The 10,835-nt window shown below is 45.9% G+C and overlaps 1 protein-coding gene across 1 annotated transcript in view; it reads right to left on the bottom strand.

The window, feature by feature from the left end:
* The window catches only part of RABL6 (RAB, member RAS oncogene family like 6), a 64,631-nt gene that overhangs the window by 43,311 nt on the left and 10,485 nt on the right, over window positions 1–10,835 (bottom strand). Inside the window, exon 3 of the mRNA XM_025203010.1 lies at window positions 7,837–7,866. The gene's annotated coding sequence lies outside the window, so the exon portion shown is untranslated. The remainder of the gene's footprint in view (window positions 1–7,836; window positions 7,867–10,835) is intronic.

Genomic DNA, 10,835 nt, shown 5'->3' with positions numbered 1-10,835 from the left:
TGGCTTATTTTAATAAGTCTTTCAAAAAAATTGTTAAGGATTACTGCACATTTCCTAAAAGGAATGCTAGTATTGCATACTAAGCCAGGAAGTGCTCAGCTAAAGTGTGTGAGAAACAGCACATTAATTCTGCTGGCACTTAGCTCTATATTCTCTAGTAGGGTAAAAACAAAGGGTAAAGGTGTCACCTGGTAACTCATTGCCACAAGCAGCAACAGTGTGTTTCAGATAGACATGGTCTACCCACGTCAGAAAAGTCATATTGCCAAACTGGTAAGTACTATGTGTAACCGTCATACTGGAATTCAAGATAGCTACTGCAAATTCACATTTTTGTCAGTATTTCAAGCCCCCACTAGGGAGTGGGGAACATCTCTCTCAAACGTAGGAAACAAATGGCAAGAAACCTGTGATGTACGGTTAGCGTTTTTATTTGCAATCGTGCAGGTGGACACTAGGAAAAGCATCAGGAAAAGCAGCAAGTCTGCTGCAAACCAGTCACAATTATATCCCTTATCACTGTTGACCTCAAACTAACACAAATAATGACCTCCCTGCTCATGGAAGGAATCACATCCAGCCAAATAAAGTGGACTGCAAAGCAATCCATTCCTAGCATCCAACAAAGTAGGTTGTTGTCTATACAAGCTCATGTCTTTCCAAGCCAGTCAGTTTCTAGGATGCCACCCTCCCATACCGTCTGCTTATCACTATTATGCAGGAAATACTGAGGGTCTCTTGTACTGTAGGAACAGGGCCCTGATTTGACACCGAGGCAAATCAAAATAATGGTACTTTTGTGTTTGGATGGGTTAAAAAAAAAATTGGGGCATTCACAGGTCCTACTGCCCAAGGATTTAAACCAGCAAACACACCCCCTGCCTCACACATTGTGGGGCTGGGGCCTGGGGGTGGGGGACAGCAGGTTGGGAGTGAGGGGCACTGGGTTGGGACTGGCCATTGATGTTTACAAATGGATCTTGGTACAAAAAAGGTTGAGAACCACTGCTATAGACTACCTGAACCAGGGATGCATAAGCTTTCTGATGAAAGGAGCTGTTGCTCACAAAAGCTTATGCATCTTCAATTCAACTCAATTAGTCTATAAGGTGCACCTCTACTCTGCCTTCTGCCTGACTGCAAACTAAAACAGCTTTCTCCATTCTATGAAATGGCAATATTATTATTTGTCCCTAATAAGATCTCTTACTTCCCTGGGTTCTGCAAGGATCTTTAGACATGATTTTTTCTCAGCAAAATTAAGTTGCCTTCCTGTGTTTGATTTGCAAGACGGAGGGAGCAGCTAATTACTCCCAAATCTATTTACTCAGGGCAACAAAATGATTGGTCATAAGTTAGTGAGAAGTGCACATTACAATACTTCCTTTCATTTCTAACAGTTTTGATGAGCATTGAAACAAGTTATAATGCTAGCATATAAAAGTACTAATGACATGGGATTAAAATGAATGAGCTACTTCACTTGTCGGCACTATTGTTTCAGGCTCTCTGCAAATTCAGATTGCACCATTTCCATGGCAGTCACGTTTCTCCATTTTATAGTGTGCAATCACAGCAACTAGAGGCCCCCCCTTTTTCCTTAAAAAAAAAAAAAAAAGAGACTGCAGAACAAATGGGCATTTATCTACAGAAGAATTTAACTAAAATTACCAGATTGCTGCGTCATTCCAGGTAGTGAATATATTTGTGCATGCTAATCTAGACACTCTACACACATCTGTGAACTGCCTCAAGTAGCACAGGCAAGCAGTTAGCTAAAGGAGAAGCAATTTAATCAAATAAAACATTCTAGTGGAAACGCATTAAAAAAACTGTCTTCTGCCCTCTAGCTCCCCCTGCTCTCCCCCAGGAAATGCAACCCACACCTGGGGAAACACTAGCTAAAGCACAAGGTATGTCTACACTACAGAATGCATTGTGGTATAAAGCTGGACTTATGTCTCTGGCCCCTGGTAGACATTACACTTAAAAGGTGAATAACCAGTTAATCTTAATCCCCACCCCTCTCTCCTGGCACCAGCAATCTGATCTGCAATCCCACCTCCTGTCATACACGTGTGGCATGGCAGGAAGCACAACTGTTAGGATCGCAGATCTGATCCCATCATGCCTTTAACTGAACATCTGTCAGCAGCTACTAATAAATGAGCAGGCTCAGATACTGCAGTCAGTCTAGCCCTGGCAGCTGGCAGCATCATGTGAGCCAATTCAGCTGGATTCTTACTTAAAGCTATCTTGGGGAACTACACTATGCAGCAGTGTAGACATACCCACAGCTCTTCACATTTGTTCATAGAGTCAAGCTGAGGCACACTGCAGACTAAACATTACTGTCAACTCTTGTGAGTGCTCTTACATTACTTTGTAGATATTGGGATTGTTCCAGATGTTAAAAAGAGTTATTTTTTTTATAAGTGTTCTGAACTAACCTCACTCCAGATGCTCCTAATCAAAAAGGTACTGAATGAGAGAGGAAAGATTTGCAACTCTTCATTAAAATTTACAGGAGTTCAGCTGATCCTGAACAGAACCTATTCTGACGGTTTGAATGCTCCTGCAACTCATTGCTGTTGACTTTTAAAGAGTGTCTGTTGCCAGCCACACAGCTAGGAAATTAAATGCTTTTATAGCCATTTTATTCTCAGTCTTTAATTCATCTGAAAAGTATGGAGTGACTGCTTGTAAAACAAACATTTTGGCACATGTTACATGTGAAGCAAAGGGAAAAAATGTGTTGTATTTTTTCTTTGTGTAGGTCAAGGATAAAAGAGTGATTATACAATACATGCTATCCTTGGAGGCTGCAAAAACATAATAGTGCTTCTCCTGTGAAACCAAAGCAGAGCAGCTTTTTCAGTCCAGAATCTTTTGAGGAAATAACTGTGTCTTTCATGAACTCTTAAAGTTTACCACAAAATGTTAATCCATAAGTGTTTATACTCAAAGTGGCACTACATAGAAAGCACCCCTTAAGACATTTCTAATATTAGACTATTGAAATAGTTTTAGCTGTTACAAAAGTCATATTTTTTTTAAGGGAAGTTCCCTTATTAATTAGAAAGCTTCAGTTGTTTCTATTGCTTCCTGCCATCTCAAACTGCACACAGCAGAATGGTAACTAACCAACCTTCTCATCTGATAGCTGGTAGCTAATTAGTACAAACCACAAAATTGAGAGACGGGGATACATTCTGAAGAACAGAACCGGTGCCACATGCTGTGTAATGCTGCTGAGAGGTGAACATGAGTTATGCAAGAGTCACAGGTAGGGGTGCACCGACAGAGATTTTCAGGGCCGATAGCCGATTTTTAAGGAGGCATATCAGCCATCACTGATCTGATTTCCAATACAGCTGCATGCAGCTGGTAAGTCTATTGTGGTAGAAGGGGAGGGGGGAGGAAAGGGGAGGGGGGAGGCAGATCAAGACCCCTGTGGTGAGGAAAGAAATGGGGCTGAGGTTGGGGCAGGAACTGCCCAGCTCTCACTGCTGCGCACACCCCAGGAGGGCATGGCAGGGGGGCTGTGCCCTAGCTTTGCGTGGGGCATGGGTGGGGCAGGCTGCACCTGCGGGCTGGGGCTGGCACCAGGGCAATGCTAGGCAGCTGGCAGCGATGGAAGGGGACTATGGGGGAGGGCTACAGCCACCCCAAAAATCGCCATAGCCACCCCATAGCCCCCCTCCCAGCACTGCTGTCCATCCTGCGCAGATCTGGGGGCACACCCCCCCCACCCATGCCCTCCCGGACGAGCGGCAGGAGCAGCAGCAGGAACTGCCGGATGAGCAGCTGAGTTGTCGAATGAGCGGTGTACAATGGCGCCCCCCCAGACAAGCCACGGCTCCATCCCGCAACCCCCTGCCCCAGATGGGCAGTGCCTACCCCAGCCACACACACTCTTTACCATGGGGGCCTTGATCTGCTCCCCCATGCCCCCTTCCCTTCCACCATAACAAACTTACTAGTTGCACGTAACTCTCCATACTGCCGGCTGTGCTTCTCACTGCCTACATGCTGCGCTACGGCTGCATACATGCACAGGTTATTTATTGGCCACATCAGGCCAATTTCCGATATAGACAATTTTCTTTATATCGGTGCCGATCCAATATAGGACTGATGTATTGGTGCACCTCTAGTCACAGGGGGTTACACTGGCTTCCAAACTTGATAGTCTTCAGCAAAGCATTTTGGTATATATGTCAACTCTGCTCCATGAGGCATACCTCATCTTCCTTCAAGATGCCCATGTCCCCATATTCTGTTCTACTTTTTACTTCTGAAAGATCAGAGATGCTATTTATCCTCTACTTTTGCAGGAGTCCTCCTACATGACTTAGATGTTTTGGTGCTTAGTAAAAAGACACCTTATCTTTCTGCTGCTTAGCACTCCTGTATGTTAAATGTTTTAGCCAACTTAATTCACTCCATCTCAGCTAGGTTTTACTTCCATAGCATCTCCAGTGCCATAAGCCTACCATTTCTCCACTATTTTCTATAAGATGACTATGGATCAGGCCTAAATCTCTCATGTTAAATACAAAAAACAACAAATCACAGACCTCCACTTGCACTACTCACAGCTCACCATTTTTCACTCATCTGGGGTGGGGCGGGCGGCGCCTGCGGGCTGGGGCTGGCACCAGGGCAATGCTAGGCAGCTGGCAGCGATGGAAGGGGACTATGGGGGAGGGCTACAGCCACCCCAAAAATCGCCATAGCCACCCCATAGCCCCCCTCCCAGCACTGCTGTCCATCCTGCGCAGATCTGGGGGCACACCCCCCCCACCCATGCCCTCCCGGACGAGCGGCAGGAGCAGCAGCAGGAACTGCCGGATGAGCAGCTGAGTTGTCGAATGAGCGGTGTACAATGGCGCCCCCCCAGACAAGCCACGGCTCCATCCCGCAACCCCCTGCCCCAGATGGGCAGTGCCTACCCCAGCCACACACACTCTTTACCATGGGGGCCTTGATCTGCTCCCCCATGCCCCCTTCCCTTCCACCATAACAAACTTACTAGTTGCACGTAACTCTCCATACTGCCGGCTGTGCTTCTCACTGCCTACATGCTGCGCTACGGCTGCATACATGCACAGGTTATTTATTGGCCACATCAGGCCAATTTCCGATATAGACAATTTTCTTTATATCGGTGCCGATCCAATATAGGACTGATGTATTGGTGCACCTCTAGTCACAGGGGGTTACACTGGCTTCCAAACTTGATAGTCTTCAGCAAAGCATTTTGGTATATATGTCAACTCTGCTCCATGAGGCATACCTCATCTTCCTTCAAGATGCCCATGTCCCCATATTCTGTTCTACTTTTTACTTCTGAAAGATCAGAGATGCTATTTATCCTCTACTTTTGCAGGAGTCCTCCTACATGACTTAGATGTTTTGGTGCTTAGTAAAAAGACACCTTATCTTTCTGCTGCTTAGCACTCCTGTATGTTAAATGTTTTAGCCAACTTAATTCACTCCATCTCAGCTAGGTTTTACTTCCATAGCATCTCCAGTGCCATAAGCCTACCATTTCTCCACTATTTTCTATAAGATGACTATGGATCAGGCCTAAATCTCTCATGTTAAATACAAAAAACAACAAATCACAGACCTCCACTTGCACTACTCACAGCTCACCATTTTTCACTCATCTTGAATGACCAGTGTGCGACTACCCCGACCACATTCACTAGCTGATACCTGTGTTTTCATGAGGAATGTACAGTGTGTGCGACTTTAACAGACTTCACTGTACACAGCTTTGCACAAGTAGAGAGGAATGACATCTGAACTCATAGCCACCATTTTCAATCAAGTCACTGTTGAGTACATGCAACAGAACTGAGATGTGCATGTGTGGGGTAATGTCAAATGCTGGATCTAAACTGGAGTTAGTGTTACAGGTCACTAACTGAACCACTGAGGGTGAGAAAGATGTGTTGTGGAAGGTCACAGTCAGACTGAGAAGGGCAAAGGTGAGTGACTCAACTGCTTTTTCCCCTTGATGTTTATAGCTTGGGCTGGTGGGCTCCACAGCCCTGCAACTTCCAGCTAGAAGGCAAAGATTCTTGTTCCAGGTTCTTTACCTAGAACACCGACACATACTTAGTATTTGCACGAATAATCCGTCAGTACCAATGCACTTTATTTGTTGTGTGCCTTTCTTCAGTGCCTCAGCATTGTGCTGTCTGCCTTCTTCCTCCTGGGTCCCATAAAACTGGGTCAGTACCAGATAAGTGATACCTTTACGAGTATCCAAGCAGCACAGCTTCATATCAGATCAACAGCAGTCCTGTTAAAGAGCTCAGCGCACCTTGCATGTATGTGATAGCTCTTGTTGTTCTGTTTGAGGAAAAAAAATCTTTATGCAGCAATAGCTTACATAATTCTGGGACCCACAGAAATATAAAGGGTTTTGTTTTTCTTCTCCGAAACAAGAAAAAAATCTACATCCTGACCTGATCAGTTGCTAACAGCTACATCAAGCAATTAGTAACTGATGACACAAGCTACCAGAGACTAGCTATAGCTCTTGAAATACTTGAACTTCAAGCATCTGCCTCATATTCTGCCTTGTAACCTGCATCAGTTATGTAGCACACCCCAAAGCTGAAGGATGTGTCAAGACTGTACTGCCTGTATTGACAAAAGAAAGCTCAATGTACTAAGGGCAGCAAGGGCTCCAAGGTTGGTAAGCTTCTTGGACATGATTCACTAGAGTCTATAGCTGTATGTCATTGGACTTGTTTTCAATCAAATAAAAAAATATGTCTATTGTAGAATTGTATTGAGTATTCCTAAAACTTTAGGCACAAAGCCCATGTACAAGCTGCATGCAGTCAGGTACAGTACCCCAATAAGAGTCTGCAAGTTACTAAGAAGAGTTCTGAAGAGACAGAAACTGGTAGAAGAAACTAAAAAACAGCATTCTCCAGCATTTCCATGGACTGCAGAAGCTCGTTTACCTTCCTAAGTGCTCGAATTCCATCCTGGTACAGAGAAAATTCCTTAAACTAGAATTCTACTTTGCAAGCAAAACAGTGCCAGTTCATCACTCACCAGCCATGCAGGGAAAGCAAAGCTGGCTGCCACATTCCTATACTAGTCTAAAGGGAGAAAATAAAGCATGTTGCTGAACTAACAAGGTCAATTTGGCACAACCATTGCTTGGTGCTGGGTAAAGCATTGCTTGGTGAAATACAGCAGTAGCAGATCCTCACCAACCATCACACTTCTGAAATGTTTGAATTTAAAACTCAGGGCAGTAAAAACGAAAAATTAGGTTTCTTGGGCCGCAGGATACTAAAGCTTCCAAAACCCACACATAGACACAGAACAGAAGCACTGCACAGCAGATCGGTTATCAGCTGCTCTACAAGATCAGATTTGAACACTGATATTCACATGCACCTTTTTGTAGATTCAGCTAAATCACCCCCCAACTTATCATGAAGCAAGAAGTCATGGTCTTCAATGAACTTTACATATCTTATCAGCTAAGATTAGTCAATAAATGTCTCTTTTATTTTCCTTTTTCATTAGAAGACAGACTTTTTTCAGGATTAGGGGTGCTGGCAACAATTTTAGGATGGGAACAGCATGCAAAATTGAGATGCCATTGTCAGAACATCATGTTGCTAGTTTCAAATGCAGCCTTGTAAATGCAGCCCATGGCACAACTCTAAGGATGCATGTTTAGAAGGGGTGCCAGGAGAGGATAAAGCAAGATTCAGATCTGATAAGCACTAAATAGCAACAGCACTGGATGCTTCACTACAAAAAGACTAAGGTCTAGACTACTATTGCTCTCACCCAAAGGATCACGCTGGAGGACTTTTTGACCTGAACACATGGGAGGGGGTGAAAGGGAGAAAAAAATCCCAAGAAATGTAATGAGATAGTGTTAAAAAGAAACAGCAAGGTACGGACAATTGCTTATTGGTTAGCTGGTATTTCTTTTTGAGCTGTGTTTATAAAGGAACCACAAGATTATCAAGTTGTATCATATTGATCTGTATTTTTACACTAAATAGGTCCATAAATGCGTTTGCTACGTAAAAAGAAAGTGTGTTTGTTCCATTAACATGGATCCTAAAAAAATACAGTTCTCTGCCTTCCAGGAATGGGGTAGAAAGAAAGAACACGTGCTTTAAATTTCAGAGACTTTCTACTTTTAGAAGTGAAAGTAAATGAACTGGTGTTAACTTCTGCACATACCAATTTGTCTTATTCTATTCTGCAATTGGGATGACAAGTTGCTGGCATTTTTAAAGTGTATTTCTGCTCTGAGAAGCAACCCAAAACCCCAAGTGAAATTTCCCAGAGACTGCATACCAGATTTGTGAGTCACCTGGGAAAACGGTGGTTGGCAATTATTTTGGCTGGCAGTCCACTTAATGAGTTTTGGTGAGCTGTTGAGGGCCCCACACAAATTTCTTCAGAAGATGTCCTTTTAACAAATTATAGATAAAAAACAAACTGTATACTAAAAATCAAAATCTACTCAAACATACTTTAATTTTATTTCAAAAAATAATTTTGCCCTGATTGATGTTTTTTTGAGTATCATATCTCGAGGCAATTATTGTGTAATAGCGAAAAAAGTCTTATTCTTGTATATTGTGTGTGGGGGCATGTGGAGGGCTGCCCACATGGTAGGTCCTGGGGGGAAGACGGCAGGGGGAACATGCAGCAAAGCTCGCCCAGACAGTCCAGTGCAGGCAAAGTCCGCCTCCCCCTCCTTCCCCCCCGCCCCCTATGACACTCCACATGGGGCTGATCCCCATTTGCTCCTGCCCACACCTGCCAGATACCACTGCCCCAGCCCTGGCCAGTATGCACAGATTCCCAGGGGGGCCACAGCCGCCTGGGTACTGCTCTGTTCCCCCTGCTTCCAGCAGCACCTCCTCCTCCTGCTGCACCACTCCGGGAAGCAGGTAATGCAGGGAAGCTGTGGGGACGCATGCTGGGCACCACATGCCCAGACAGGCAGGGAGGAAGCTGCAGCCAAGCAGCTCCTGCCCCAGCATGCAGGGCTCCAGCTCTAGCTCCCAAGCACTTTTCATCCACTTGGCCACACAGCATGATGAGCAGCCACCTGCGAGCAGCCTGAACGGGTGGAAGGCGGCAGGAAGCTGGAGTTGGAGTCCTGCATGGTGGGGCAGGAGACACCAGGCTGCAGTTTCCCGCCCACCTGACTGGGCATCTGCTGCCTAGCATATGTCCCCAGGGCTTCCCCATGCTACCTGCTGCCTGGAACAGTGCAGCAGGGGCAGGAGTGATCGTTATCGCTGTGGGGGGAGGGGACAGGGAAGCCGAGCAGTACCTGGGCAGCTGCAGCTGCACTGGAAGCAGCCCCACCGGGAAGCTGTGTGCACTAGCCAGGGCCATGGGCGACCACAGAGAGGACTTGGCCCCATGCAGAGAGACTCAGGGCAGCCACAGGCTAGATGTAATCAATTGGTGGGTGCCTGCCCATGGATTGGATTGAATAAGTTGGGCCAGATCTAGCACACAGGCCGTATTTTTCCCACCCCTGCCTTAAAGACTAGCTGACATTTTTTCAGTAACCTTAGAATCATAGAAAGAAGGACCAGAAGGGACCTATAAGATCATCAAGTCCAGTCCCCTGCCATGGGTAGGAGGTAAATGGGCTCAAATGAGCTCAACGAGGTATTTGTCCAGCCTCCTCTTCAAAACCACCAGAGATGGTGACTGCACCACCTCTGCCAGAAGTGTGTTCCAGATTTTAGTGACTCATACAGAAAATAAGTTTTTCCTTATGTCCAGCCAAAACTTTTCCTCAACTAGCTTGTGTCCATTGGTCCGCATCTTCCGGGGGGGGAACCTTTTCTGAAAAGTTGCTCACCTAGGTCCTGGTGTTCTCTGTTGACATATTTGTAGTCAGCTATCAAGTCGCCTCTCAGCCTTCTTTTGCTCAGGCTGAACAGTACCAGATCCTAAAGTCTCTCCTCATAGAGCCTGTCCCCCAGGCCCTTGATCATGCGCGTGGCCCTTCTCTGCACCCTTTCATAGTATCATAGTAGCTAGGGTCAGGAGGGACCTGAACAGATCATCTAACCTGACCCCATGCCACAGGCAGGAATGAATGCTGGGTTCACAAGACCCCAGACAGGTGATCATCCAACCTCCTCTTGAATTTGCCCAAGGTAGGGGCGAGGAACACTTCCCTGGGAAGTTGGTTCCAGATTTTGGCCACCCTAACTGTAAAATATTGCCTTCTGATCTCTAACCTAAACCTATTCTCCAACACCTTATGACCACTGTTTCTTGTCACCCCAGGTGGTGCTAGGGAGAAAAGGGCTATTTGCTGTTGATCTCCCCTGATGAGTTTGTAGGCAGCCACCAGGTCCCCCCTCAGCCTCCTCTTGCTGAGGCTGAACAGGTTCAGGTCCCTCAATCTGTTCTCATAGGGCCTGTCCTGCTGCCCTCTCACCAAGTGGGTAGCCCTCCTCTGAACCCTCTCCAGGCTGGCCACATCCCTTTTGAAGTGTGGCCCCCAGAACTGGACGTAGTACTCCAACTGCGGCCTGACCAAAGTCGCATAGAGGGGGAGGATCACCTCTCTGGACCAGCTTGAGATGCACCTTTGGATGCATGACAAGGTATGGCTGGCCTTGCTGGCTGCAGTCTGGCATTGGCGGCTCATGTTCATCTTGGAGTCAATAATGACTCCAAGATCCCTTTCTGCCTCTGTCTTTTCAAGAAGGGAACTCCCCAGCCTGTATGTATGCTGTGGATTCCTTCCCCCAAGGTGCAGCACCCTGCATTTGTCTACATTGAACCCCACC

This window comes from Alligator sinensis, unplaced genomic scaffold, assembly GCF_000455745.1.
Source record: "Alligator sinensis unplaced genomic scaffold, ASM45574v1 scaffold235_1, whole genome shotgun sequence".
NCBI lineage: Eukaryota > Metazoa > Chordata > Crocodylia > Alligatoridae > Alligator > Alligator sinensis.
The sequence above is the reverse complement of the archived record's forward strand: the minus strand, read 5'-3'. Positions and strand labels throughout refer to the sequence as shown.